Here is a 27275-nt window from a genome sequence, read left to right as displayed (position 1 = left end):
ACTACCTCGCCTGGTATGCAGGAGGACGTGGGTTCGATTCCGACCCTGAAGCCTGCTGTATAGTTGAAGTTTGCGTGTCTCTCTCCCCAGTATTCGTGTGGATTATTTTCTGGGTGCTACGGTTTTACCGTCTACAGTTGGAAACATGCGACAAAATTCGACGCGATAAGCCACTTCGTTGAGCTATCAATTCCAAGTCGCTTCTGAAAAAGAGCTGTACAGTTCTGTGGGCATTACCTGGTAAAATTTCAATTGTTCAGTTTAAAATCAGATAAATAAAATATACAGGAATACCCCGGTTTACATCGGTGGGGGGGGAGGCGTTCCTGAAAGGTGCGACGACGAATATCGAAACAACGTCAGTCAAAGCAATTTACAGGGTAGCAGTGGGTGGTGGTGGTAGTAGTGGGTAGCAGTCGTGGTTAGTAGTCGTACTGGAAGGCTGAGAAGCGACAGATAATGAGAGAGGACGGACAATTCCGTCAACGACGTGAGTGTGTGGGGGATGAGGCGACGCAAATTGTGCAGCGGTGCTCATGACAAAGTGAAGATGTGTTTTGCGAAACGACATAAAACGGGCAGACATAAATTGGGGTATTACCATCTATAAATGTTGGTATATGTAAATAATTCTAGATTTGAAGCTTTTATGATTGCAATGATTCATATTCTTAGGTTTTTTCGGTAAGGTCACGTAGGTAAAAACATTAAAAAGTAAAATAAAATAAAAATCACGACGTTTCGGAGGCAACACAAGCTTCCGTCTTCAGGTGGTACCGTCACAGCCACGACAGGAGCTACCACTCCAACCATTATATAAACCGAGTTGTAGCTCTTGCGATCTCTCATTTACTTGATACAGCTGTCGTGGCTGTGACGGTACCACCTGAAGACGGAAGCTTGTGTTGCCTCCGAAAGGTCGTGATTTTTATTTTATTTTACTTTTTAATGTTTTTACCTACGTGACTTTACCGAAAAAAACTAAGAATATATGTAAATAAATATATCATGAATAGGTATAGATGTAACATATATGACTGAAAATATATTTGAATATTTATATATTTCTTAGATTATCTGAACTGGTTCTGGGCGTACCCTAGTACTGCACGGCCTTCACAGGTGCTCGCTAACGGCCCCTTCCTCAGAAGTCTATGAAGGCTATACGGGGGACCTTTGTCTGATAGGTCACGTGGTACGTGTGGCTCCCCCAGGGCCACGTGCTTAACAACAACCGTGAGGTGCCCGAGTCGCTTAGTAAAAACAAACCGGCTTCCACTCATTTATTTTCTTCCCGTAGAAACGTAAAGCGGTCGGGGGTTGATTGATGAGCGAGCGAGCGCTCCGGATTCTCTCGCTCGCTCGCTGGCGGTCAGTCGCCACGTCGCCCATCCATCACCACGTCCCACGGTGTTGCAGGTCCTGTGACTTTTTCGTCTTGTCCACACTGTTGTTCAACCACCATCGCCGTGAAATACTACGCGCTAACAGCCCCTTCCTCAGAAGTCTATTAAGGCCATACGGGGGATCTTAGTCTGATAGGGAAAGGCCCGAGGAGACGTGACGGATATGAGAAAGGACGGATGATGCTGTCAGCGAGGTGAACGTGTGTGGGGGATGAGGCGATGCTAATCGGGTAGCGGACACGTATTTGCGAAACATCGTAAAAGGGGGAGACTTAAATCAGGGTATTACATACCTACCTCATTACAGACCAATCAGTGCCTACCTCTAGATTTGAAGCTTTTGTGACTGCAAGGATTCATACTCTTAGGTTTTTCGGTAAAGTCACGTAGGGAAAAAAATTAATAAAAAAATATTTAAAAAAAATAGAAATAATAATAGAAATAAAATAATTATTCATTTATTCTTTTATAATAAATCATTTATAAGAAATCATTTATTATATTTCTATTATTATTTCTATTATTTATTTTTATTTTTACCCACCTGACTTTACCGAAAAATCTAAGAGTAGTGTCTACCTCATTACAGACCAATCAGTGCCTACCTCATTACAGACCAATCAGTGCCTACCTCATGACAGACCAATTCAGACCTCATTGTTCTCCCCGTACTCTTATACATCTCAACGGTCACCCGACAAAGTCCCATCACAAGGCAGAAACACAAACCGATAGACAAACTCCCCCCCCCCCCCCACGTATTGAAACGGCTGTATGCCGTATGGACTTGAAAACTACATTTTCCCGTACAAAAAACACGGGGTAAAAAACCGTATGGGTTGACAGGTATGGTATTACTACACGTTCTACCCCTGTTCTGCAGTGTGAGTGAGTGTGTGACAGTGTATGAATGAATGAGCGAGTGTGTGGGTGAATGTGTGTGTGTTATACCCCTGCTCTGCAGTGTAAGTGAGTGTGACAAGTGTGTTCTACCCCTGTTCTGCAAAGTGTGAGTGAGTGTGTGACAGTGTATGAATGAATGAGCGAGTGTGTGGGTGAATCTCTGTGTGTGTTATACCCCTGCTCTGCAGTGTGAGTGAGTGTGTGACAGTGTGTTCTACACTTCTACCCCTGTTCTGCAGAGTGTGAGTGAGTGTGTGACAGTGTATGAATGAATGAGCGAGTGTGTGGGTGAACCTGTGTGTGTGCTGAGACTGGAGCGTGCCACTAAGAGGTGGGGCCTTACCATCAGCCCCACCAAAACCAAGCACCTGCCTGGGTATTTTGTACCATCGGACACTCCACCCCCACAACTCCCAATTGGTGATGGGGCAGTTGTGGAGAGAGTGGAGAGTTTCCCATACCTGGGCAGTGTGCTTATGACCGGCTCCAGTCTATCAGCAGAGGTCTCACTCCGAATCAGTCGAGCGGCAATATCTTTTCATCGGTTGCGTAACGCTGTGTGGAAGCTACCTGGTCTGTCGCTCCGCACGAAGCTTCAGGTCTTCTCGGCCACGGTCATTCCCTCCCTTCTCTACGCTTGCGAGACGTGGACCCCCCTGGTGGAGCATCTTCGCCGGTTGGAAACATTTAGGCTGGCCTGCCTACGATCCATCCTGGGTTTAACCAGGCTGGATTGTGTGAGGAGCTCACAAATCCTTGAAAGATCTGGGCAAAGTCCCATCGGTGAGCACCTCCGGCAGGCAAGGCTGCGTTGGCTGGGTCATGTAGCCCGCATGCCCAGCCACCGCATGCCTAAACAGCTTTTGTTCGGCCGGATCGAGGGGGCTAGACGGGCGCGGCACGGGCTGGAGAAGAGATGGAGTGATGTGGTACAGGAGGACGTGGAGCTGAGTGGACTTGCCGATGACTGGTACCAGCGGTGTCAAGATCGGCCTCAGTGGAGGAGGCTCGTGAAGGACGCTACTGGGCAGTTGGAGGCAGTCGCCCTCCAACAACAACGGAGGGCGGAGGAGCGACGCTCACAACAACGAGCGGAGCGCCGGGTGGCTAAAGCACAGCAAGTTGGCACAGTAGGGGGCACAGGTGGTGCATCAGCCAGTCATCTCGGTCATCTCGGTCAGTCGACCAGTGGCACCTGGGTCTGCCCCGTGACCTCCTGCCAGCGGGCTTTCGACACTTCACGTGGCCTCAAGGTGCACTTGGCCTGGCACAAGCATCGTGGTGACGTCACCGCCACTTAGTGGCGAATGGCGGTTGTTGTTGTGTTATTCCCCTGCTCTGCAGTGTGAGTGAGTGTGTGACAAGTGTGTTCTCCCCCTGTTCTGCAGAGTGTGAGTGTGTGACAGTGTAAGAATGAATGAGCGAGTGTGTGGGTGAATCTGTGTGTGTGTTATTCCCCTGCTCTGCAGTGTGAGTGTGTGACAAGTGTGTTCTACCCCTGTTCTGCAGAGTGTGAGTGAGTGTGTGACAGTGTAAGAATGAATGAGCGAGTGTGTGGGTGAATCTGTGTGTGTGTTATTCCCCTGCTCTGCAGTGTGAGTGTGTGACAAGTGTGTTCTCCCACTGTTCTGCAGAGTGTGAGTGAGTGTGTCACAGTGTATGAATGAATGAGCGAGTGTGTGGGTGAATCTGTGTGTGTGTTATTCCCCTGCTCTGCAGTGCGAGAGAGTGTGTGACAAGTGTGTTCTCCCCTGTTCTGCAGAGTGTGAGTGAGTGTGTCAGTGTATGAATGAATGAATGAGCGAGTGTGTGGGTGAATCTGTGTGTGTGTGTTATTCCCCTGCTCTGCAGTGCGAGTGAGTGTGTGACAAGTGAGTTATCCCACTGTTCTGCAGTGTGAGTGTGTGACAGTGAATGAATGAATGAGCGAGTGTGTCGGTGAATCTCTGTGTATGTTATACCCCTGTTCTGCAGAGTGTGAGTGAGTGTGTGACAGTGTATGAATGAATGAGCGAGTGTGTGGGTGAATCTGTGTGTGTGTTATACCCCTGCTCTGCAGTGTGAGTGAGTGTGTGACAAGTGTGTTCTACCCCTGTTCTGCAGAGTGTGAGTGAGTGTGTGACAGTGTATGAGTGAATGAGCGAGTGTGTGGGTGAACCTGTGTGTGTGTTATTCCCCTGCTCTGCAGTGCGAGTGAGTGTGTGACAAGTGTGTTCTATCCCCTGTTCTGCAGAGTGTGAGTGAGTGTGTGACAGTGTATGAATGAATGAATGAGCGAGTGTGTGGGTGAATCTGTGTGTGTGTGTTATTCCCCTGCTCTGCGGTGTGAGTGTGTGACAAGTGTGTTCTCCTCCTGTTCTGCAGAGTGTGAGTGAGTGTGTGACAGTGTATGAGTGAATGAGCGAGTGTGTGGGTGAACCTGTGTGTGTGTTATTCCCCTGCTCTGCAGTGCGAGTGAGTGTGTGACAAGTGAGTTCTCCCACTGTTCTGCAGTGTGAGTGTGTGACAGTGAATGAATGAATGAGCGAGTGTGTGGGTGAATCTGTGTGTGTGTTATTCCCCTGCTCTGCAGTGTGAGTGAGTGTGTGACAGTGTATGAATGAATGAGCGAGTGTGTGGGTGAATCTGTGTGTGTGTTATACCCCTGCTCTGCAGTGTGAGTGAGTGTGTGACAAGTGTGTTCTACCCCTGTTCTGCAGAGTGTGAGTGAGTGTGTGACATTGTATGAATGAATCAGCGAGTGTGTCGGTGAATCTGTGTGTGTGTTATACCCCTGCTCTGCAGTGTAAGTGAGTGTGTGACAAGTGTGTTCTCCCCCTGTTCTGCAGAGTGTGAGTGTGTGACAGTGTATGAATGAATGAGCGAGTGTGTGGGTGAATCTGTGTGTTGTGTTATTCCCCTGTTCTGCAGTGTGAGTGAGTGTGTGACAGTGTATGTATGAATGAATGAGCGAGTGTGTGGGTGAATCTGTGTGTGTGTTATTCCCCTGCTCTGCAGTGTGAGTGAGTGTGTGCCAAGTGTGTTCTACCCCTGTTCTGCAGAGTGTGAGTGAGTGTGTGACAGTGTATGAATGAATGAACGAGTGTGTGGGTGAACCTGTGTGTGTGTTATTCCCCTGCTCTGCAGTGTGAGTGAGTGTGTGACAAGTGTGTTCTCCCACTGTTCTGCACAGTGTTGGGTAAGTGCGTGAGAATGGGTGAATGTGAGCCAGTAGAGTTTGTACTTCCCCTGTTCTGCATGGGTTTTTCCTCCGGATTCTCCAGTTTCCTCCCGTAGCTAAAACAAATCACACAATGTAACCGCTATTGAGGCCAAAACATCCCAATGCTGGAAAATTACCGGCAAATTACTCAATTCGGATTATCAAGCAGCAACACTGTAAAGACCTGGCCGCACCATCCTACAACAAGACAATTATACCATGGGGACCTCATTTGCCAGTAAAAATATGATAATTGGTTTTTTACCCTTCTATTTGGCAACAAAACTGACACCTTTTTACAAGGAGTCATGTTTGCATAGACCACAATACCTGCAGTCATAATGCAAACAAAAAACATAACTCTGATAATGTGCACTGTCCTTGAAGTTGATTGGTCCACACCCGAGACAGCTTTCCTTAGAGCCTAGTCTTACATGGGTTGGACCAGATGACGTCAAAAGGTGCATAGACCACAATACCTGCAGTCATATTGCAAACAAAAAACATTACTCTGATAATGTATGCACTGTCCTTGACGTTGATTGGTCCACACCCGAGACAGCTTTTCTTAGAGCCTAGTCTCACATGGGTTGGACCAGATGACGCCAAAAGGTGCATAGACCACAATACCTGCAGTCATAATGCAAACAAAAAACACAACTCTGATAATGTGCACTGTCCTTGAAGTTGATTGGTCCACACCCGAGACAGCTTTCCTTAGAGCCTAGTCTCACATGGTGTTGGACCAGATGACGCCAAAAGGCGCACAACAAAAAAAAACCAATTATCAAGACTATTATAACCAGGTAAGGCCCAACGAGCTATCTAGCTCTATTTCAGAAGCGACTTTGCTATCACAAACGATAGCTCAACGGTGTGGAAAAATGTACAGCAGCTAAATACAGCAAAACCTTGGATTGCGAGTAACTTGGTCTGAGAGTGTTGTGCAAGACGAGCATTTTTTTTAAAATAAATTTTTATTTGATAAACGAGCGAGGTCTTGCAATACGAGTAGTACGTGTACACGCTTTGTCTGCCGAGCGTCACGTGACCACAACTGATGTACGAGTGCTTTGATATACGAGTGCTTTGGATTGCAAGCATGTTTCCGGAACGAATTATGCTCGCAATCCAAGGTTTTACTGTACCCTAAAACGTTTTATGTTGATTCTAAATGTGGAGGGGAAAATCGGAGGACCCGGCGCAAAAAAAATCCACGTGATTTTTGTATAGCCCTGTATACCAGGCGAGGTAATTAACATCTCACCACCGTGGAATCACCATGGCTAAGTTAGGCTTGCCTGGGTAAACGATCGTAATAATAAAAATGAAGTAACAATCTGCTTTGTACACAAGTACGTTGAAATTATTTCGCACCGTACGTGCTAATCGGAAATACTTTAAATTTACTCGAGTGCATAAGCCTCCGTGATATGGGGAGAACATTCCACCAAAACGTAAACACGTAACCCAGTAAACGAAGCCCCCCACCACGGCCACGTGACCCTCGCACGGATGCCCGCTCAACGAATAACGGCAGCCGATAAAAATAGGCAACATTTTTATTGCCAATTATTGTTCTCCATAAACTAATGAAGCCATTAGCGGGAGGCAGCAGCAAGAGCCGAGAGCAAGCGCGTTGGCAAATTGGCGAGAGCGCGGGATCACGCAGAGCTAAATACCATCAGCAAAAGACAAAGATCGCCTGTGTAGCCTTAACAGACTGTTGGGAAAAGTGCTGTTGGCAAGCACCTATGATGGCCGACACTGTGGCACATGAGGGGGTGGGTGGTCTGCGCCACGCCCAGCCGCCTTTGTCTCCCAAGTGGCGATGTTGACACACCACATCAGGTACTCATTTCGGGCCAAGTCGATCTAAGGGAGGCCCACCGGTTCAGATAATCGTCACTGGCGTTGGCCGTGAGCGGGAATCGAACTCGGGTCGCTGGGTTCATAGCGAAGCGCGCTAACCGCTACCCAGAGGTCACAAACGGGTTTTGATTCCTTACCCGTACCCGTACCCGGCCACACCAGGGTCGCAAATGGGTACCCGTACCAGTACCCGGCCGTACCCGTACCCTACCTGTACCCGGTCGTGTACGGGTAGGGTACGGGTATCGGGTACCTGATTGCGACCTCTGGGATGAAGCCATGTTGCAGGCGCGGGTGGGTTGATTCTAGGAACTTGAATTGTGAGAAGAGACAAGACCGTTGGGAAATGAGTGACAAACAGTTACTCACCAGTGACTCACGGTCTACCCGTACCCGGCCGCACCAGGGTCGCAAACGGGTACCCGTACCCGGCCAGGTACGGGTACCCGTTCGCGACAGCAACGCGTGCGTTGGTAACAAACCGACCGCACGCGTAACAAGAGCATCGTCCGCCTCTCGTAAATCGGCCGCGTTAATAAAAACGCCTCCGCAGATTTTAAAACAAGCGCCGTCACGTGTGCACGAGCGCGATCCTAAACCGCGCCAGGGAATAATGGCCAATGTGAAATTAACGAGCAGCGTAAGGCACAAAAACTGGAGTCTCAAAAGTTAATTGGGGAATTACCAAGGGCCACGTCAGGCGTGATTTCAACAAATTCTGATACTTTTACTCCTGCCCGGTAGATAGAAAAAGACCACGCACAATGTAAATGGTATTGGCCAAACATCCCTATCATTTTTTACTTTTTATTTTACCAAGACAGGCCCACTGAGCTGCAAGAAAACTCTTTTTCAGAAGCTACCTGGCCATTACAAACGGTAGCTCAACGCAGAGGCTCATAATCACGTGGTAATATACAGCAGCCAAATACTCCTCTAAACTCGTGCCGTCGATTCCAGATGTGAAGGGGAAAAATCGGAAGACCCGGAGAAGAATCCACGTGACCAAGGGGAAAGAGAGACAAATCCACGCGACAGGTCGCGATGGAACCCACGGCCTCTTGTATACCAGGCGAGGGAGTTAACATCTCCTATCCACCGTGATGATGATGATGAGAGAGAGAGATAAATGCAACTCCAAATAAACCGCTTGAGTCAGGATTGGGATCGAACCCACGACCTCCCCTATACCAGGCGAGGGAGTTCACATCTCATATCCACCGTGATGATTATGATGAGAGAGAGAGATATATGCAACTCCAAATAAACCGCTTGAGTCAGGATTGGGATCGAACCCACGACCTCCTCTATACCAGGCGAGGGAGTTCACATCTCGCCAACGTGCGACTGCAGAATTTCTTGAAACTCCTGCAAATTACTCAATTATGGAATTGCAAACAGCAGTAGCAACAGCAACGATGCCCCCCCCTCCCTGACTGCTAAACCTTGACAGGAGTCTCCTTCAAGGAGACGGCTTGAGACTCAAACGAGGCTCTCTCTGCTGGGGGTAAAGCGAGTGTAAGAATAAAAAAACGAATGCAAATTCGATCATTGGTTTTTTACCCTTCTATCTGGCAACAAAACTGACACCTTTTTTACAAGGAGTCATGTTTACATAGACCACAATACCTGCAGTCATAATTCAAAAAACATAACTCTGATAATGTATGCACTGTCCTTGAAGTTGATTGGTCCACACCCGAGACAGCTTTCCTTAGAGCCTAGTCTCACATGGGTTGGACCAGATGACGCCAACTCAAAGACAATGCACCATCAGAGTATGAGAGCTCGGGGTAAGCATTTACACCATTGGAAAGCTGTCTCGGGTGTGGACCAATCAACTTCAAGTACAGTGCACATTATCAGAGTTATGTTTTTTGTTTGCATTATGACTGCAGGTATTGTGGTCTATGTAAACATGACTCCTTGTAAAAAAGGTGTCAGTTTTGTTGCCAGATAGAAGGGTAAAAAAACAATTATTATATTTTTTACTGGCAAATGAGGTTCCAATGGAATGCAAATTCGTCAACAAAATTTGAGCGCGGGTCACCGATATCGTAGCTAAAAGCTTGACATCACCGCCAACCACGCTGAACCCCCCCCCCCCCCACCTGCCTCCCCTACACCGAATCCTCGAACCCATGACTAATGAATGACAGCCGCAGTCCGTAAGGATACACCTCGTGTGAATGAAACACGACCTCAAATAAATTATTGAGCCGCGCACTTGGCAAAGGGCCGAGAGCGGGTCGAGATTACGGCACAAACGCCGAACGAGATGGGATGACCTCCAATTTTCCACAGCGGCAGAGTTGGGATGGTTCGTTGCGTAAAATTATAAAGGTGGAGCCCTGCAATTGCTTACTCGCGTCACTGCTGACGGATGAGAACCACCACGTCCCCCCACCGTCTAGAGGATATTTTTTCTACTTTTTCCACACTGGTGGAATATCCTGGAAGCACCCACACTACCACCACCAATACCATTACCCACCATTCGCCACTAAGTGACGGCAACGTCACCACGGCGCCTGTGCCAGGCAAGGTGCACTTTGAGGCCACGTTAAGTGTCAAAGGCTCGCCGACAGATCACGGGACAGACCCAGGTGCCATGGATTGGCCGACTGAGATGACCAGTAGATGCTCACCAGCTGTATGCCCTACTGAACCCCACCACCACCACCGCACGCGACCTGCCGATCATAGACCCTCTTTCTTTATTTTTATGTATTTGTCCTGGAGGAATCCGATGAGCTTAGTGAATGGCAACATCGTCCAGTGGGTGGCAACACCGTCCAGTGGGTGGCAACACCGTCCAGTGGGTGAGGGGCAAGATCATCGAGTGGGTGGCAATATCGTCCAGCAGGTGGCAACATCGTTCGGTGGATGGCAGCATCTTCTCGTGGGTGGTAACAGTCCAATGAGTGGGTGGCAACGCCGCCCATTGAGTTTGTGGAAACACCGTTCAGTGGGTGGTGCCACTGCCCATCAAGACAGGAAATGAGCACCAACTAAACGCTCAATTTGAGTAGGAAATCACTCCCTGCATTAAACCTAGCGACACGACCTTCCATGTCAGCAGCACATTCGAGAACACTATAACCGCACACAAAGGTGTGCAAAGCATTGCGTAGGAAATAACTTTGCCAAGTCTAGATTGTAGACTATAATACAGGCGGTCCCAGCTTTCATGACGTTGAGCAATGCGTACACGGAAACCCCATGGGCGTAAATCAGATTGATGTCAACCGGATCGTTATTTTCCCATAAACGGTAGAAACATCACTCGCCCGATGTGTTTTTCCTTTTTAAATTGGCCATATTTAACGGGGGTTTTTTAATTCGGTAAACATCCACACACACAGCCGGACGGCTGCTTGCGTTGTGGCCGAAACGTCGTGAGAATTGTATTTTATTACGTTTTATTTTTATTATTTTATTATTTCCCTTCTACGTGACTTTACCGAAAGAACCAAGAAGATGAATCCACACACACACAAACACTCGAAAATAAACAAAAACTCCATGCAAAGTCACATCAGAAACCGGGCAGATACGTCTGGGAATCGTGTCAGAAGTAATAACTCTAGATTTGAAGTTTTCGTGACTGCAAGGGTCCATACTCTGGGTTTTTTTCGGTAAAGTCACGTAGGAAAACATTTAATAAATAAAAATATTTTTCTTAATTTTTGTATATAAATAACAAATGTTATTACTTCTATACTCTTTGGTTTTTTCGGTAAAGTCACGTAGGTAAAAAATAAAATTAAAAAATAATATACATTTTTTATTTTTTTAAAAGATAATTTATTTTTTATTTAATTTTTTACCTACGTGACATTATCGAAAAAAACAAAGAGTATAGAAGTAATAACATTTGTTATTTCACACTCTTACGAGACCAGACCATCACGAATGCACATTGATCACACGTCAAAGTTGGCTCTCTGAAACAACACCGTTTTGAGTCTGTTGCGGAAACTGGCTCATACTTAGGGGTGGCTACCGACCATGAGCTAGCAGGTTTTTGGGCCGGAGACCCCGAAACTGCGGTGGCCGCATCGCACGAGGTTTAAACGCGGGTACGGCAGCGGGTCGCCGCGAGAACCGCGGATCGTAGTCGGAGTCAACCTGGATCTGTTGCAGCTGGTGCGCACTGATCGGAGATTGATGGAAACGACTCTTGAAGACGAGTAGGCATGACTTGTACGCGATCCTGTATGTAATAGGTAGCGAGTGCTGCTCACCACGTGTCAAACTCTGTTTGCTATCAGACGAGCTGAAGCATTCAACACCGACTGTAAATCAAGTTTCTGCGTCGCTAACCAATCCACGGAGGCGTCATAGTAACGTCGCAAATCGGACCGTCTCAAACCGCACACCGCCTGAATTCTTTATTTTCATAATAATTCATAATAAACGTTTTTTGGGTTAGATCGCGTTATTTATAAATGTGTCGTAACCCTCCCCCACCCGACACGGCCAATCAGTAAAAAAGTGTCATGTTGACAAAAGACAAAAAGTTCACTACTTTAACCCACCGGTGTGTTGAAGAGTGTATCCACAACATTTACAATTTTTGAGTACGACGTTTCGCTGGTAATTACATCGGGCAATTTGCCAGAATGGTGCAGCCCTCACTCGCTCCTGGTCTTAAATAGATCAGCAGCAGGGTGACGTCATCATTTTAACCACCGTAACATTACCACCACAGCAGCTACCGCCCCAGTTTCAGGAGATCTCCTAGCCGTGCCCTGCTGTGTCCTTACATAGCCACAAGCAGTTCCACCATCCATGCTAATTCCCAATCATCCAGTCCACTCATCAACTACCTGCAACACCTGTTGCTGATTATGTTAAACTAAACTAAAACATTTCAATGGTAGGAACCTCCTGGTTACACCAGCCCACAGGGGATTATTGTGTCCGTCCGTCGTGCAGGGAAGGGCTGGGTGGGGAGGGGAGGGTGGGGAGGGGCTGGGTGGGGAGGGTGGGGTGAGGCTGGGAGGGGAGGGGCTGGGTGGGAAGGGTGGGGAGGGGCTGGGTGGAGAGGGTGGGGAGGTGCTGGGTGGGGTGGGGGGGGCTGGGTGGGGAGGGGCTGGTCACCCCGTGGTGCCCTTATAAAACTCAACATTTAACCTACTCACGCCGGCTTGTGCCCGCCCTCACAGTCGGGCATATTTGCGGAATACACCACGCCGCCGTTGACCCTGGCCATTGACCGAGCAACCCGACATTCCTACCAGCTCCCTACGCAGGAATGTGTTTTTTTGTTTACCAAGTAAGATCCACTGAGCTGCTACATCGCTATTTTTCAAAAGCGACCTTCGCCATCACGAATGATAGCTCAACGAAGTGAGCTTATCATCATCACGTGGAAATGTATAGCAGCAGCCAAATACTGTACGCGGGTGCAGACGACCCGGCCCCCGTACCACCCCAACCCGTTCATTGCCCACCCAATCCCATCTCTGCACATATGTACAAAAGGCTCTCCGGGAATTTATCCAGACCACCAGCTCAATTTAGGAAGTGAACACGCGGCAGTTTCCCAGTCCCCCCCCCCCCCCCCATCGAACCTTCGGTTGCCACTGGGGGGGGTTCTCTCCACGGTTCAGGGGAGGCATAATTAATTAGGGGGCGATGACGCGACGTCCGATGTGAAGAGGGGGAAAGACAGAGAGAGTACCGGAGCCCCTCGTGAAGTGACGCGCCCCCCCTCACCCGCTCGATTCGTTCCCTGCAAGAGGCCGATTTAGCGACGCGCAGGATTTGCCTGGATTAGGTGGCCGCGCTGATTCCGCACTCAGCCGTGGCCCGCGCTGTTCGGCTTGCTCGGTGCCAACAGAGTCACTGTGACCCGTCCCGATTACTCGTAGTTAAAGGTTAAAAAAAAGATGATGCACAACAAATGTTAAATAAAGGTGCAGCTCTGTAATTGCTTGGCAGACGGGGCCTCTAACAGAGGGAGCTTCGTACGCTGACTGTCCGGACGTCCTGCAAGTGGTGACAGTACCCACATTTTACCTCACCACATGTGGACCCCCGACCCCCCTTCTGCCTGTCGAACAAACTCCGGTGTACCCCCGTTGAAAAAAAAATTCTGCCCACCGAGTCCAGCCACATGGAAGCAAGATAGATGATAGATCGATGCGGCCGATACTCCAGCAGAGGAAGTAAAGAGGTAGGAGCGAGCGTGGTTTATAGCGGCATTCCGGGGAGTCTGGTCACCCGCGTGCCCACAGAGTCTGGCCACATGCAGGCAAGAGAGATCGATGCGGCCGATACTCCAGCAGGGGAAGTAAAGAGGTAGGAGCGAGCGTGGTTTATAGCGGCATTCCGGGGAGTCTGGTTACCCGCGTATCTCGTAGCCGCGTGCCCACAACACGAGGGGGGGGGATGCGTAGTCACGCACCACGGCAGCTTGGGTTACAAGGGAGCAAAATCATTTATATTTTAAACCTGCCGCTGCAATGGGCTCAGCTGGCCGCCGCGCTTCAAAGGGGGCGTGCGGGAGAGGAGACCATCTGTGTAAATTCCGGCTTTGGACATGGCCAGCGTGCTGCAGCTTTTCAAAGTCTACACGTAGAGTGGAACACGTGCACATAAACTAAACTCGAAACATTTTTCGATTTAAAGCTTTCGCGACTGCAGTGATTCATATTCTTGGTTCTTTCAGTAAAGTCACGTAGAAGGGAAATAATAAAATAATAATAAAACGATTAAATTCTCACGACGTTTCGATTGCAACACAAGCAATCATCATCAGGTGTGAAAACCACAGCAATTTTTTTTTTGAGTGGCGTTTTTTTCTTAACGTTAAGAAAAAACTGCCACTTTTTCAAATATATCTAAACATTTTTTTTTATTTTACCAGGTAAGGCCCCACCGAGTTGCTTTCTAGCTCTTTTTTAGAAGCGACCTAGCCATCACAATTGATAGCTTATCACGAAGTGGCTTGTCGACGTGTGGAAATGTATAGCAGCCAAATACTCTCAACGTGTGACGTTAGATTCTAAACGTGGAGAGAAAAACCGGAGGACTTGGAGAAAAATCCACGCGACCATGGGGAGAGAGACACGCAAACTCCAAATGTACAGGTGTCAGGGTCGGGATTGAACTCACGACCTCCTGTATACCAGGCGAGGTAGTTGACATCTTGCCACCGTGGTGCCCTATTGTGGCATACGCAACGCCCGTCTCTTCTCCGGTGGTAATTAAGGTTTTCCAGTTTAACACGTAGCAGGCTTTCGCGACCAATATTATTCATAATCAACGTTTTTGGGTTTAGATCGCGTTATTTATAAATGTGTCGTAACCCTCACCCACCCGACACGACCAATCAGCAAAAAAGTGTCACGTTGACAAAAGACAAATAGTTCACTGCTTTACGGTGTGTTGAAGCGTGAAACCACAACATTTACAATTTCTCTGCACCTTTTGAGGAACGCCAATGAAGACATCAATTTCATCCGCTTAATGCGGAGCTTCTCCAATTTTCTGGTTTTAAGAAAAGTATCCTCCCCATAGAGGTGCAGAGATTCGAAGGTAATACCAAACGTACAATAACCCCCCCCCCCTCCACCTCAAATCGTTGCACCTGATGAGTTGAGGAGTTAATGATGACGTCACCCTGCTGCTGCTCTATTCAAGACCGAGAGCCAGAGCAGAGCCTCACCATTCTGGCGAATTGCCCGATGATGTTGGATGCAATTACCAGCGAAACGTCGTACTCAAAAATTGTAAATGTTGTGGTTTCACGCTTCAACACACCGGTGGGCTAAAGCAGTGAACTATTTGTCATTTGTCAACGTGACACTTTTTTGCTGATTGGCCGTGTCGGGTGGTGGAAGGTTTTCCAATTGTGGAAGGGCTAATTAGGATGGCGTGGTGGTAACACCCTCGCCCCTCGCAGCAAGAAGAGCCTTGGTTCGGTTCCCGACTCAGGCACCTCTCTCTCGTGTGGAGTTTGTACGTTCTCTCTCCCCCCTCTCGGTGGGTTTCCTCCGGGTTTTCCAGTTTCTTCCCAAGGCCAACAGAAACCCCAGTGTAAGTGGCATTGGCCAAACATCCAAATGATAAAAAAAAAAAATTCACCTGCAAATGACTCAATTGGGATTGCACACAACAGCAAAAACATCACCCCCTATTGCGAAAACTTGGCCAGACTAAACCGAAAAAAATCGTGAAGCCTTGCTGGGTAAACAAGCGTAATAATAACAGTAATTAACTTTCACAGGAAAGCATTTTTCTCAGAAGCGGGCAAATTGCTTTAAAAAATGTATATTTTATCGCCAGACAAAAAAGAAAACTCGGGTCTCTTATCGACCAGCGGTTTTCAACCAATGGGTCGTTGGCTGCGGCATGGATCCCGTGCAGGAAATATTACTAATAAGGGCCAGGTAAACCAAAACGAAATTATTTGTATTTCAGCAGGTAAGGCCCCACTGAACTACATTGTTATTTTTCAGAAGCGATCTGGCTATCACAAATGATTGCTTAACGAAGTGGCTTATCACGTGGAAATTTTAAGCAGCCAAAAACTCGAAACGCGTGACGTTGATCTAAATGAGGAAAAAACCGGAACATCCGGAAAAAAATCCACGTGACCACGGGGAGAACATTTTAACTCCAAACATACAGGTCGGGATCAAACCCACCAACTCCTGTATACCAGGAGAGGCAGTTAACATCTCATTACCGTGGCGCCCTCCTGAAAGTTGTCCCTAGGTCCAACACGCGGTGAAGATTGAGCCGCAAGTGGAGGTCTAACAGAGGGACGTCCCTACACACATAGTACACTGTGGTTCAGTGGGCACTGGCGCATCGCGTGATACAATATAGAGTCACAGTTCAGGAAAAATCTCGGTTAAAGTAAATTATATATAATTTCGGGGTAAAGCAGAGCCGGCGATAACACGCGAGATGAGCACGCAGGCCGAACAAAGACCGAGTCGCGTGGTGGGTAGGCATCTAGAAGCATCCAGCAGCATCCCGCCTTGTGCGACGATGCTACACTCAAGGCAGCCGTAGAACCGCCGATTTCTACTCGTGCGACCGTAGTTCCGTTCAAACGATCGCGTGGCATATCCAATTGGCGTCCGCGCTATAAAAATATCGCGTTCCTCAATACATTAAACGCGTTATATATCCAAATCGCGTTTCGAAAACACACGGCGTGATAGGAGCCAGATGCCGCCACCGTTTCACGTTTTAGCCTACGGTGGTTTTTTGGCTGTCGGCCAAAAACTACCTTCAAGGCGAATAACTGGCACAGGGAGAGATGAGGTGCCCCCCTTCCCAAGGTTAACGGCCACTTCCCAAGAATGCATAAATGGTGATTTCGTTGAAATGGTAAGGATAGTAGAGGTGAAGGAGAGACATTTCACAAGGTCTTAGTGTTTACATTAGACCGGTGTTTGTCAAACTTTTTTGGCCCCTCGGAACCACCGCCCCAGCTGATGCAAACATTTCCACCGGACCACCCAGCTACCCCCCCACCCCCCCCCCCCCCATAACAACACGCATTTCACTTCTCTCTCTAAATACTACTTACAAAAAAAATATTTTTCGATTTAAAGCTTTCGTGACTGCAGGGATTCATATTCCTGGTTCTTTCGGTAAAGTCACGTAGAAGGGAAATAATAAAATAATAAACATAAAACAATACAATTCTCACGACGTTTCCATTGCAACACAAGCAATCATCATAAGGTGTGAAAACCACAGCAAGAAAATTGCTGTGGTGGTGCACTGGTGGTATCTACTGGTGGTCCATTGGTTGGGCCTCTGGTGAGCCACTGGTGGTCTCTACTGATGGGTCACTGGTGGTTCCGGCGACCACACTCTGAGAACCACTGCGTGAGAGGCACCACTTCATAGCACTGTCGGCAAGTGTCATTATGAGCCCATCTGCTCTGGACACCTCCAACCCTGCCCTCAAAGTGGATTAAAAACACATTCCTGCGGAGGGAGCTGGTAGGAACGTTGGGTTGCGGTCAATGGCCAGGGTCAACGGCGGCGTGGTGTATTCCGCAAATATGCCCGACTGTGAGGGTGGGCACAAGCCGGCGTGAGTAGGTTAAACGTTGAGTTTATAAGGGCACCACGGGGTGACCAGCCCCTCCCCACCCAGCCCCACCCCTTTCACCCCCCACCCAGCCCCACCCTCCCCACCCTCCCCACCCATCCCCACCCTCCCCACCCAGCCCCTTCCCCTCCCATTTTTGGATGCACGATGGACGGACACAATAATCCCCTGTGGGCTGGTGGAACCAGGTGGTTCCTACCAGTATTAGACATCGATTGCGTCCACACAGCGCTCAACATACGGTTCAGAATCATCAGAATGTGTATTTGTACTGGAGGAATCCGATTATCTATAAGCTCTTTTACACAGATGTTCAGGGTATAGACGTCCAGAGTCTTTGAGTAATGTACAATCCAAAGCTGATGTTATACGAGTAAAATGTGTGTGTGTGTGTGTTTTTAGGGGTAATATGCAATTATATATCTTCAGGCCACGAGTAATTCTGATGCCAAATAAAATTCCAAGGGGTTTACTCGTACATTGAGCAGTGAGGCATTGGTACCCAACTCCCGTTTACAGCACCTCAGCCAGTGGTGGAAATTCCACAGTCCGATGACAGGGGCGAGTCTCTCCACAGGACATGCGCTGATGGCATTGCTCACAAAGCCGTACCTATTTTATTAAATCCTTTATATTAAGTTCGCTTGCTTGCTTGCGCGCTTACGACCGTGCAAATCTTTCGGTCGTTTTTTAACCCACTTCCCGTGATCCAATCGAGCTGACATTTTGCACACAGACTCGTTGTGCGAGACAATTAATGTTCGTGAAATTTTATTCCAAAATTTTACACTGTTTAGGGAAAACAAATTAAATATTTAATTACCAATTGTTTAATACTGCAGAGAATCATCTGACCCATAGGTGGCAGCCATCTCAAGCCAGAGGAGGAGAAGACTCAAGCCGCCACGCATATAAAGGATTTCTAGTGAAAAACTTTGTTTTTACGGGTTATACTTGTTTAAATCCTTTATATAAATGTTCGCTTGCTTGCTTAGGACCGTGCAAATCTTTCGGTCGTTTTTTAACCCACTTCCCGTGATCCAATCGAGCTGACATTTTGCACACAGACTCGTTGTGCGTGACAATTTATTTTCGTGAAAACATTTTTCCAAAATTTTCCATTTTTTAGGAAGAAAAAAATTTTCATATTTAATTTAAAATACCAATGTGATAAAAATGAAACTCTTACTCAAGAAAAACAGAAACGAATAATAAAAAAAAACCGATGCCACGCATATAAAGGATTTATAGTGAAAAACTTTGTTTTTACGGGTTAATTTTTTGATCCCCAGAAGGCTGATGGGCTGAGTCAAACCTCCCAAACCGGGCTTAGAACCCACAACCTTCCGATAGAGAGCCACTCGATCGCTCTCCCACTGAGCCACCGGCAGATATATACTGTACAAAATACTGTAAAGCGCCTTATGCAATATATCTTTTTTTCTATTTTTTTTTATTCGCAAAAATAAAATAAAATTCGATTTAAAGCTTTAGTGACTGCAGGGATTCATCTTCTTGGTTCTTTCGGTAAAGTCACGTAGAATGAAAATAATAAAATAATAAAAATAAAACAATAAAATAATTATCACGACGTTTCGGCCACAACGCAAGCAGCCATCCTCAGGTGGAGAACAGGTCTGTCGAGGAGACAGCGTCTGACAGACCTGGTCTTCACCTGAGGACGGCTGCTTGAGTTGTGGCCGAAACGTCGTGAGAATAATTTTATTATGTTTAATTTTTATTATTTTATTATTTCCATTCTACGTGACTTTACCGAAAGAACCAAGAAGATATTTTTTTATTTACCAGGTAATGCCCACCGAGCTATACAGCTCTTTTTCAGAAGCGACCTGGCTATTACAAATGATAGCCCAACGAAGTGGCTTATCATTACGTGGGAATTTACAGCAGCTAAACCTTCTAAAACACACGGTTTCTAAACGGAGAGAAAACCGAGAGGTCCGGGAGAAAAATCTACTCAACCACGGGGAGATCACGCAAACTCCAAATAAACAGCAGCAGGCGTCAGGATCGGGATGGAACCCACGACCTCCTGTACATCAGGCGAGGTAGTTAACATCTCAAAGCCACCGTGATGATGAGAGAGAGAGAGACGCAAACTCCAAATATACAGCAGCAGGCCTCAGGATCGGGATCGAACCCACGACCTCCTGTACACCAGGCGAGGTCGTTAACATCTAGCCACCGTGATAATGATGAGAGAGACACGCAAACTCCAAATATACAGCAGCAGGCGTCAGGTTCGTGATGGAACCCACGACCCCCTGTACATCAGGCGAGGTAGTTAACATCTCAAAGCCACCATGATGATGAGAGAGACACGCAAACTCCAAACATACAGCAGCAGGCGTCAGGATCGGGATCGAACCCACGACCTCCTGTACACCAGGCGAGGGAGTTAACATCTCGCCACCTTGGCGCCCGTTCAAGTGGGCAAGCTTGTATGGAAGCGCTGGTGGTCTGGTACCACGTCGAGCCCTATCAGGTGCCAGCGCGACTTTCCAGCCCTCTCCTGGCATCGCCAATGTTTTCACTATGATAAAACTGACCGTGCTTGATAGAGAAGAGCTTTCTTTAGCGTGCTTACGAGGAAAAACCCAAGGCATACTACACACGTACGGCTCGCTAACATGCCAAAGGCACGACCCTCCTTTTGTGTGTGCGTCCATGTCTTTGTGTTTGCACTGGAAGGACAGGCGGGGGGGGGGTGCGGCTGCATAGTAGATAGCGCGCTGTGCTACGGACCCAACGACCCGAGTTTGACTCCAGCTCACGGCCAGCGTCAGCGGAAAATATGGTTGTGTGGGTGACAGTGGATTGTGGCTATGAAGACGGGGACTGCTGGGGTATGCGTGTGTCTTCGTCTTTTGTTGGGTCATAGTGTAGCGGTTAGCGTGCTGCTCCACGAACCCGATTCCTGTTTACGCCCAACACCGGTGACGATTATTTGAACTGGTCCTGGGCCTCCCCTAGGTCGACTCAGCCTCAAATGAGTACCTGGTGCGGTGTGTAAACATCGCAGCTAGGGAGACAAAGGCGGCCGGGCATGATGCTGACAACCCACCCCCTCGTGCACAGTCCTGGAATTCACAGGTGCTACTCGCTAACAGAACTTGCCCCAACAGTCTGGTCTGTGTTACTGTGTGAAAGACATCAGCGCTGGAAAGACATCAGTACGTAGTGCTGGTCACACCGACCGCCTCGTGAACCAAGCCGGCCTTCACAGGCGCTCGCTCACTGCACTTTGCCTCAACAAGCTGTGCCGGCTACAAAAGGGAGAGACATCTTTGTCCTTGTTGCGTTTGCACTGCCACACTGTATCTCATTGTCTTGCCCGACTCAGGGCAACCATGGGAGTGGAGTCTGAATGCGGCGGACAGAGCCTAGGGCAAGGTCAGTTCACAAAGCCCCCCCGCCCCCCACAATCCCACCCCCCATCCCCGCCCCCCCAAGAAGAGCAATTTTTATTTGCAACGCGACAGATTATGCGACCGCTTCCCAAGAGACTCAAAAACAGCTAAATGCACGCAGTAATACTTTCACTTTAACACGTGGTAATCGGTCGGTTTTCATGGACAATATTGTTCTTAACAATTGAATTTTTGTTTGGGTTATATCGCGTAAATGTACGTATACGGCGGTAGACCAGTGCAGCATAACACACCGGGGTCCTCGTAAAACAGTCTTGAATCAAAACTGCTTCGGTGTCATTTTGACGCACCACCACCACCACCACCCCCCCACACAAGATTTTCTGACCGGATCGGGGGGAATTTTTTTTATTATCGGCAAAATTTTGCTTTTCTATATATATACCGCGCACCACCGGTGAAATACCGCCCAATACGTTCAAATACAAATGTGTCGTGAATCCACCGCCACCCGACACAGCCAATTATTAAGGGTTTGTCTCGTAAGCAATACGTGGCAGTTAGTTACTAGCTCGGCACACCCGGTTGTGTGTTGCAGAGTAAACCCACGACGTTTACAATTTGAGTCGAGGTGACGTTTTGCAGGGTGCCCAGGGTTGACCCCAGTGGTGATGCTCGTGCCTCACACCAAGAAGGGCCTGGGTTCGATTCCGTGTCAGATTTGCACAATCTCCCACCCCACTCCTTGGCTGCAGAGTTTGGTAGTACATGTTGTTTACGTTGTTTATTGTGACAATTCGGCCACAGTTCCTATGATCACTGTTTCATTGCTTTTATGGCTTTATTTTGGTGATTTCGAAAAGTTTTTTGGTTTGGCCATGTTTGTTTGTTGTAGTACAGAGTTAGACTGATGGCCTTAATCTAAGTTGTATTGTGGTTGTTGTTGCTTGACTTGCATCCCACTGGGATTTTTGCACACAGCGTTGGTGTACGGTGCTTTTTCTGCAATATTTTGCTGTCTTTTCTTGGAGTTTCTGTTTGCACTCAGTCACTTAGTCACTTTAAGATGTTTTTTTGTTCATGTTTTAGTTTTTTTTTTGTTGCGGTTGCACCCGATTCAAGAGCCGAATGGCTCACAGGGCTACACCAAATAAATGAACTTGAAACTTGAAACTATCACGGGATCCTCCGTGCCCTCCGATTTTTCCTCCTCCTGTAGGGCTAAACAAAAAAACGTAACCGGCATTGCTCAACAAAACATCCCAATGTTCAAAAATGCCTGCAAATTACTCAACTAGGATCGCACAAAAAGCAACAACATTGCACCCCCCTCCCCCCTCTGACTGGGAAAACCTGGCAGGACCTTCCTGAACTAAAGGTCTTGAGACTCGGCGAGGCTTTAACCGGGTACCGCAGTGGCGGGATGTGAACTACCTCGCCTGGTGTACAGGAGGTCGTGGGTTCCATCCCGACCCTGACACCTGCTGCTGTAAATTTGGAGTTTGCGTGTCTCTCTCTCTCTCATCATCATCACGGTGGCTAGGAGATGTTAACTACCTCGCCTGGTATACAGGAGGTCGTGGGTGCGATCCCGACTGACGCCTGCTGCTGTATATTTGGAGTTTACGTGTCTCTCTCACCGTGGCCACGTTGATTTCTCCCCGGGTCCTCCGGTGTTTCTCTCCACATTTAAAACCAACGTACGTTCAGAGTATTTGGCTGCTGCGATAAATTTCCACGTGATAAGCCGCTTCCTTGAGCGGTCATTTGCGATAGCCAGGTTGCTTCTGAAAAAGCACTGTATAGCCCAGTGAGCCTTACAAATGGTAATATATAATGTTTTTAGTTTAGGGTAAACAAGCGGCAATGAATTAAAAAATTAATATAAATTAGCCCGAGGGTGGGAAAAAAAAAATAAACGGACTCCAGTGTTTATAGCAACAGGTGGAGGAGGAAGCCCGTACCAGAAAGAGAGTATTATTAACTGGTGTTGAATAGATTTTCACTGTGAGCAATGCATTGTAATGCTCAACAGGCCTCTCTATCTGTGTTTGCTCACCCGGTCGCTACGGTTTAGCGCTACGCTGCTCTACAAACCCGGCAACGCGAGTTCCGATTCCCGCTCACGGCCACCAACACCAGCGACGATTATCTGAACCGGTGCTGGGCCTCCCCTAGGTCGACTCAGCCTCAATTGAGTACCCATTGCAGTGTGTATAGATCATCACTGGGGAGACAAAGGCGTGGTGCTGGCCACCCACCCCCTCGTGTACCGTATCGGCCTTCATAGGTGCTGTTCGCTAACAGCACTTGCCCCAACAATCTGTTCAGGCAATACGGGGGATCTTTGTCTTTGCTCACCCATTCCAGCTCGTCATTCATTTACAATGGCACTGGACCATTACATGGGGAAACCAAAACAATGTCCCTTTCACTACCCGCCCCTACTGGGCATCGGTGAAAAAGAGCTTAATAGCTCATGGGATTCCTTCAGTCTAAATACAGATTTAGATTTCTGAAGTATATTGGGTTGGCCAGCAATGTATAGGGATATACAGTGATCCCTCGTTTATCGCGGTTAATGGGGACCGGAACCCCTCGCGATAGGTGAAAATCCGCGAAGTAGGATTGGCCCCCTAGGAATTTCCGTATATGTGTGTGTGAGTACCAGAATGTTTAAAATATGTATATTTATACTTTATATATATATTTTTTACTTAAATCTATTTAATTATAAAACCTTAATATTATACATTCACTCTCTCTCTCTCTCATACGATACGTATTATGGTGTTTTGAGACTTGACTCCAGTAATGACGACGACGACGATGACAATGACGATGACAATGACGACGATGACAGACCTGTGCAGTTCGATGAATGTGATGATGAATGATGATGATGATGGTGTTACTGCACAGGTATAATGAGGCCTTTAAATCAGTTCGAAAAATCCGCGATGCACTGAGGCCGCGAAATTTGAACCGCGAAGTGGCGAGGGATTACTGTAAAGGGGTTGATGGTTCATGTAGGCAGTACAGCAAGAAGGTTTATGCATAATGGGATTGAACTGGTATCTTGCCATGTGTGTGCGTGTGTATTCTCCGGCTAATCTGGTTGAGTCCCACGTAAAATACGTTTTTGAAAGGGAATTGGCCAACATTTGTCAAGCTTGGCACACGCTACTTTCTGTATCCTCCGAATTATAATCACTTACTTGGGTTTCCACACAGCAACAATCATCGTGCCCTCCCCCCGTACGCAAGCCAGGTAACTCCATGACCTTGTGCCACACAGGGACAGCTGCCGCTGTGGGGGGTGCCCTTTACAATGTGCCGAGGTTTGATATAAACACGCGTGTAAAGCGCTCCGAGATACCCCCGGCACAAAGGACACTCCATCAAAGAACAAATCACTATCGATCTTATTATTACGATCGTATTTTACTGTTAGGAACCTCCTGGTTACACCAGGCCACAGGGGATTATTGTGTCCGTCCATCCGTCGTGCAAGGAAGGGCTGGGTGAGGAGGGTGGGGAGGGGCTGGGTGGGGCTGGGTGGGGAGGGGCTGGTCACCCCGTGGTGCCCTTATAAAACTCAACGTTTAACCTGCTCACGCCGGCTTGTGCCCACCCTCACAGTCGGGAATATTTGCGGAATACACCACGCCGCCGTTGACCCTGGCCATTGACCGAGCAACCCAACGTTCCTACCAGCTCCCTCCGCAGGAATGTGTTTGTCCTGTTTGTTGTTGCAACGTTCACACCCACCCCCTACTGGACATCTGTGACAAAAAGCTTCATAGTTCATCGGATTCCTCCAGTTAAAAAAAATATTGTGATTCTGAAAAATATTATTATTACAAAACAACTTTATGTTTCTAGATTTGAAGCTTTCGTGACTGCAAGGAATCATATTCTTAGGTTTTTTCGGTAAAGTCACGTAGGTAAAACATCAAAATTAATGAAAATAAAATAAAACAAAAAATCACGACGTTTCGGAGGCAACACAAGTCTCCGTCATCAGGTGGGACCGTCACAGCCGAATTAGCTGCATCAAGTGAGGCAATGATTCAAGATGTAATCCCTTATAAGCAAGTTGAAGGGGGGAGGAGAGGGGGGGGGGAGCTCATCAGAATGTTAGTACAACTCATCGGGAGGGGGAGGGGGGGGGCGGAGCGCAAATATTTTAAGGCAAACACTTTGCGCTATGCATATAAAAAATTATACAGAGAATTCCCAAGTCCTCCCGTGAGCCAGATCTCCCGGTCTTGCAAAAGCGACTCGAATCGTGGCCTCGAAAGCTCTACCAGGCGACGCAAAATTAACCCGACACCCCCGACGCGAGCTTCAATCTAGTTTCTCACAATCAACTTCTGACAGGCCGCTTTCTCATGAGCCGAGTGAGGCATACAACACTTCACAAACCCAAGCGGGACAGCGATAAACGGGGCAGACCGTCACTAAAATAAGAGGTACGTATGGGGGCTTGTGGTCTTACCTAACCTGACAACAAGGCTGGATTAAACATTGCTCACAATAAACTTTTTTGTACAATTGCAGTCGCTGCCTGCGAAGTTTAGGGCGGAGGAAACCGGAGGAAATGATGCGAATGTTCAAGCCAAGCCGTGGTTACAGCAGATGCTAAAGTAAAAACGAAACAAAGAATTCGTCAACTCACACTCAAAGTGATTTCCTGCTCCAATGAGCAGCGAGGCAGTGCGCACACCCACCACCCGTTTACAGTTCCGAGCCAGTGGTGGAAATTCCACATTCCTATGGACAGTCCACTGTTCACTTCCCCCACAGAGCGGTACATATTTTATCGACCCCCTGGAGTGTTTACGGGATGAGTCAACCCCCCAACAGGAGTTGAACTCGTAACCTTCTGAACCAGCCACCTGGCCGGATATTTGTCACAAAAACTAAAAACACGTTCAACACGAAGTAGTCGGCCTGTCGCGACCACGATTATCCACGAGAGGTTATTTTTGGGTCAGATGGCGTAAACACTACAATTATTGCGTAGTTAATCAGAATATGCCGCGCGCGAGTAATTAGGTCACGGCGAAGGGTGCAAAAAAATTCGGAACAAGAGGGCTTCATTCGTTGTCACGTTAAAACCCGGTTTTTTCCGCCGATCACCGACACACGCTTGCGATTAGATACTTATTAAACTCCTTAGTCCAGAACGCTACACAAGGGGGGCCAACACCACGCCCGACCGCCTTTGTCTCCCCAGTGGCAATGTTTACACATCGCACCAGGTACTCATTTGAGGCTGAGTCGACCTCGGGGAGGCCAATAACCGGTTCAGATAATCGTCACTGCTGTTGGAATTGAGCGGGAATCGAACTCGGGTCCACTGGTTTGTAGCGCGGCGTGCGAACCGCTGCACTACCGGTTGGCTAAGTACGGAGCAAAAGAAGTTCAAAGATAAACTACGTACAGTAAACTTTATTTATTTTACGAGGTAGGGCCTACTGAGATATGTAGCTCTTTTTTCAGAAGCGACCCTCGCCACAAATTGTAGCCCAACGAAGCGTCTTATCGCCACGTGGAAATTTATAGCTGCCAAATACTCTAAACGCTTGGTGTCGATTCTAAGTGTGGAGGGAAAACCCGGAGGACCCATAGAAACATCCACACGACCACAGGGAGAGAGACAAACTCAAAATACACAGGCGTCAGGATCGAGATCGAACCTACGCCCTCCTGTATAGCAGGCACAGTAGTTAACATCTCTCCACCACCGTGGCAAACCATGTCCTGAATGCCATAAGGTCTTGGACAAAACACCCAGCCCTGCTGCTCCAACAGACAGAGGGCAAATTAGGCCTGCAATCTATATATATAAAATCGTTCATGTCTGTGTGTCTGTGTGTGTGTGGACTGCACTTTCATTGGACGGCGGTTGCCCCTGGCAACGGCTAGCCACGCCTTCGCCGCTTTCATTGGACGGCGGTTGCCCCTGGCAACGAGTAGCAACTTTTCTCCGCGGGGTGGACGCCATTTTTAATAGCGCGGGGGGGGGGGGGGACCGGCACCCGTACCCAGCGTTCGCCGGGTGGGAAAATCAGGCAAGGCGGGAGGCTCTGCACGGTGCTAGGCCTCGACACCCAACACGCCACTCTGAGGTAAATTCATACAAATTTCACGTCCTCTACAGAGTGGCGAGGGAGGCAGAGTGGCGAGGGAGGGACTCAGCCTCAAAACGAGTAACTGGTGTGGCGTATTAACATCGCCACTGGGGAGACAAAGGCGGCCGGGCGTGGTGGATACAAGTCCCGGGCAAAGCCGGGTCATGACTATGTGTGTATGTGTTTATGTGTATGTCTGTGTGTCTGTATGTATGTGTGTATGTATGTGTCTGTATGTGTTTGTGTGTATGTATGTGTGTGTCTGTATGT

The 27275-nt window shown here is 47.9% G+C and overlaps 1 protein-coding gene across 9 annotated transcripts in view; it reads right to left on the bottom strand.

The window, feature by feature from the left end:
* Positions 1–27275, bottom strand: part of AFDN (afadin, adherens junction formation factor) — a 217466-nt gene that overhangs the window by 143148 nt on the left and 47043 nt on the right. The gene's annotated exons all lie outside the window — the stretch shown is intronic.

This window comes from Lethenteron reissneri, chromosome 56 (assembly GCF_015708825.2).
Source record: "Lethenteron reissneri isolate LAM-NWPU_2019-01 chromosome 56, ASM1570882v1, whole genome shotgun sequence".
NCBI classification, from domain to species: Eukaryota; Metazoa; Chordata; class Hyperoartia; order Petromyzontiformes; family Petromyzontidae; genus Lethenteron; species Lethenteron reissneri.
Note: the sequence above shows the minus strand (reverse complement) of the source record. Positions and strands in the feature narration are given on the sequence as shown.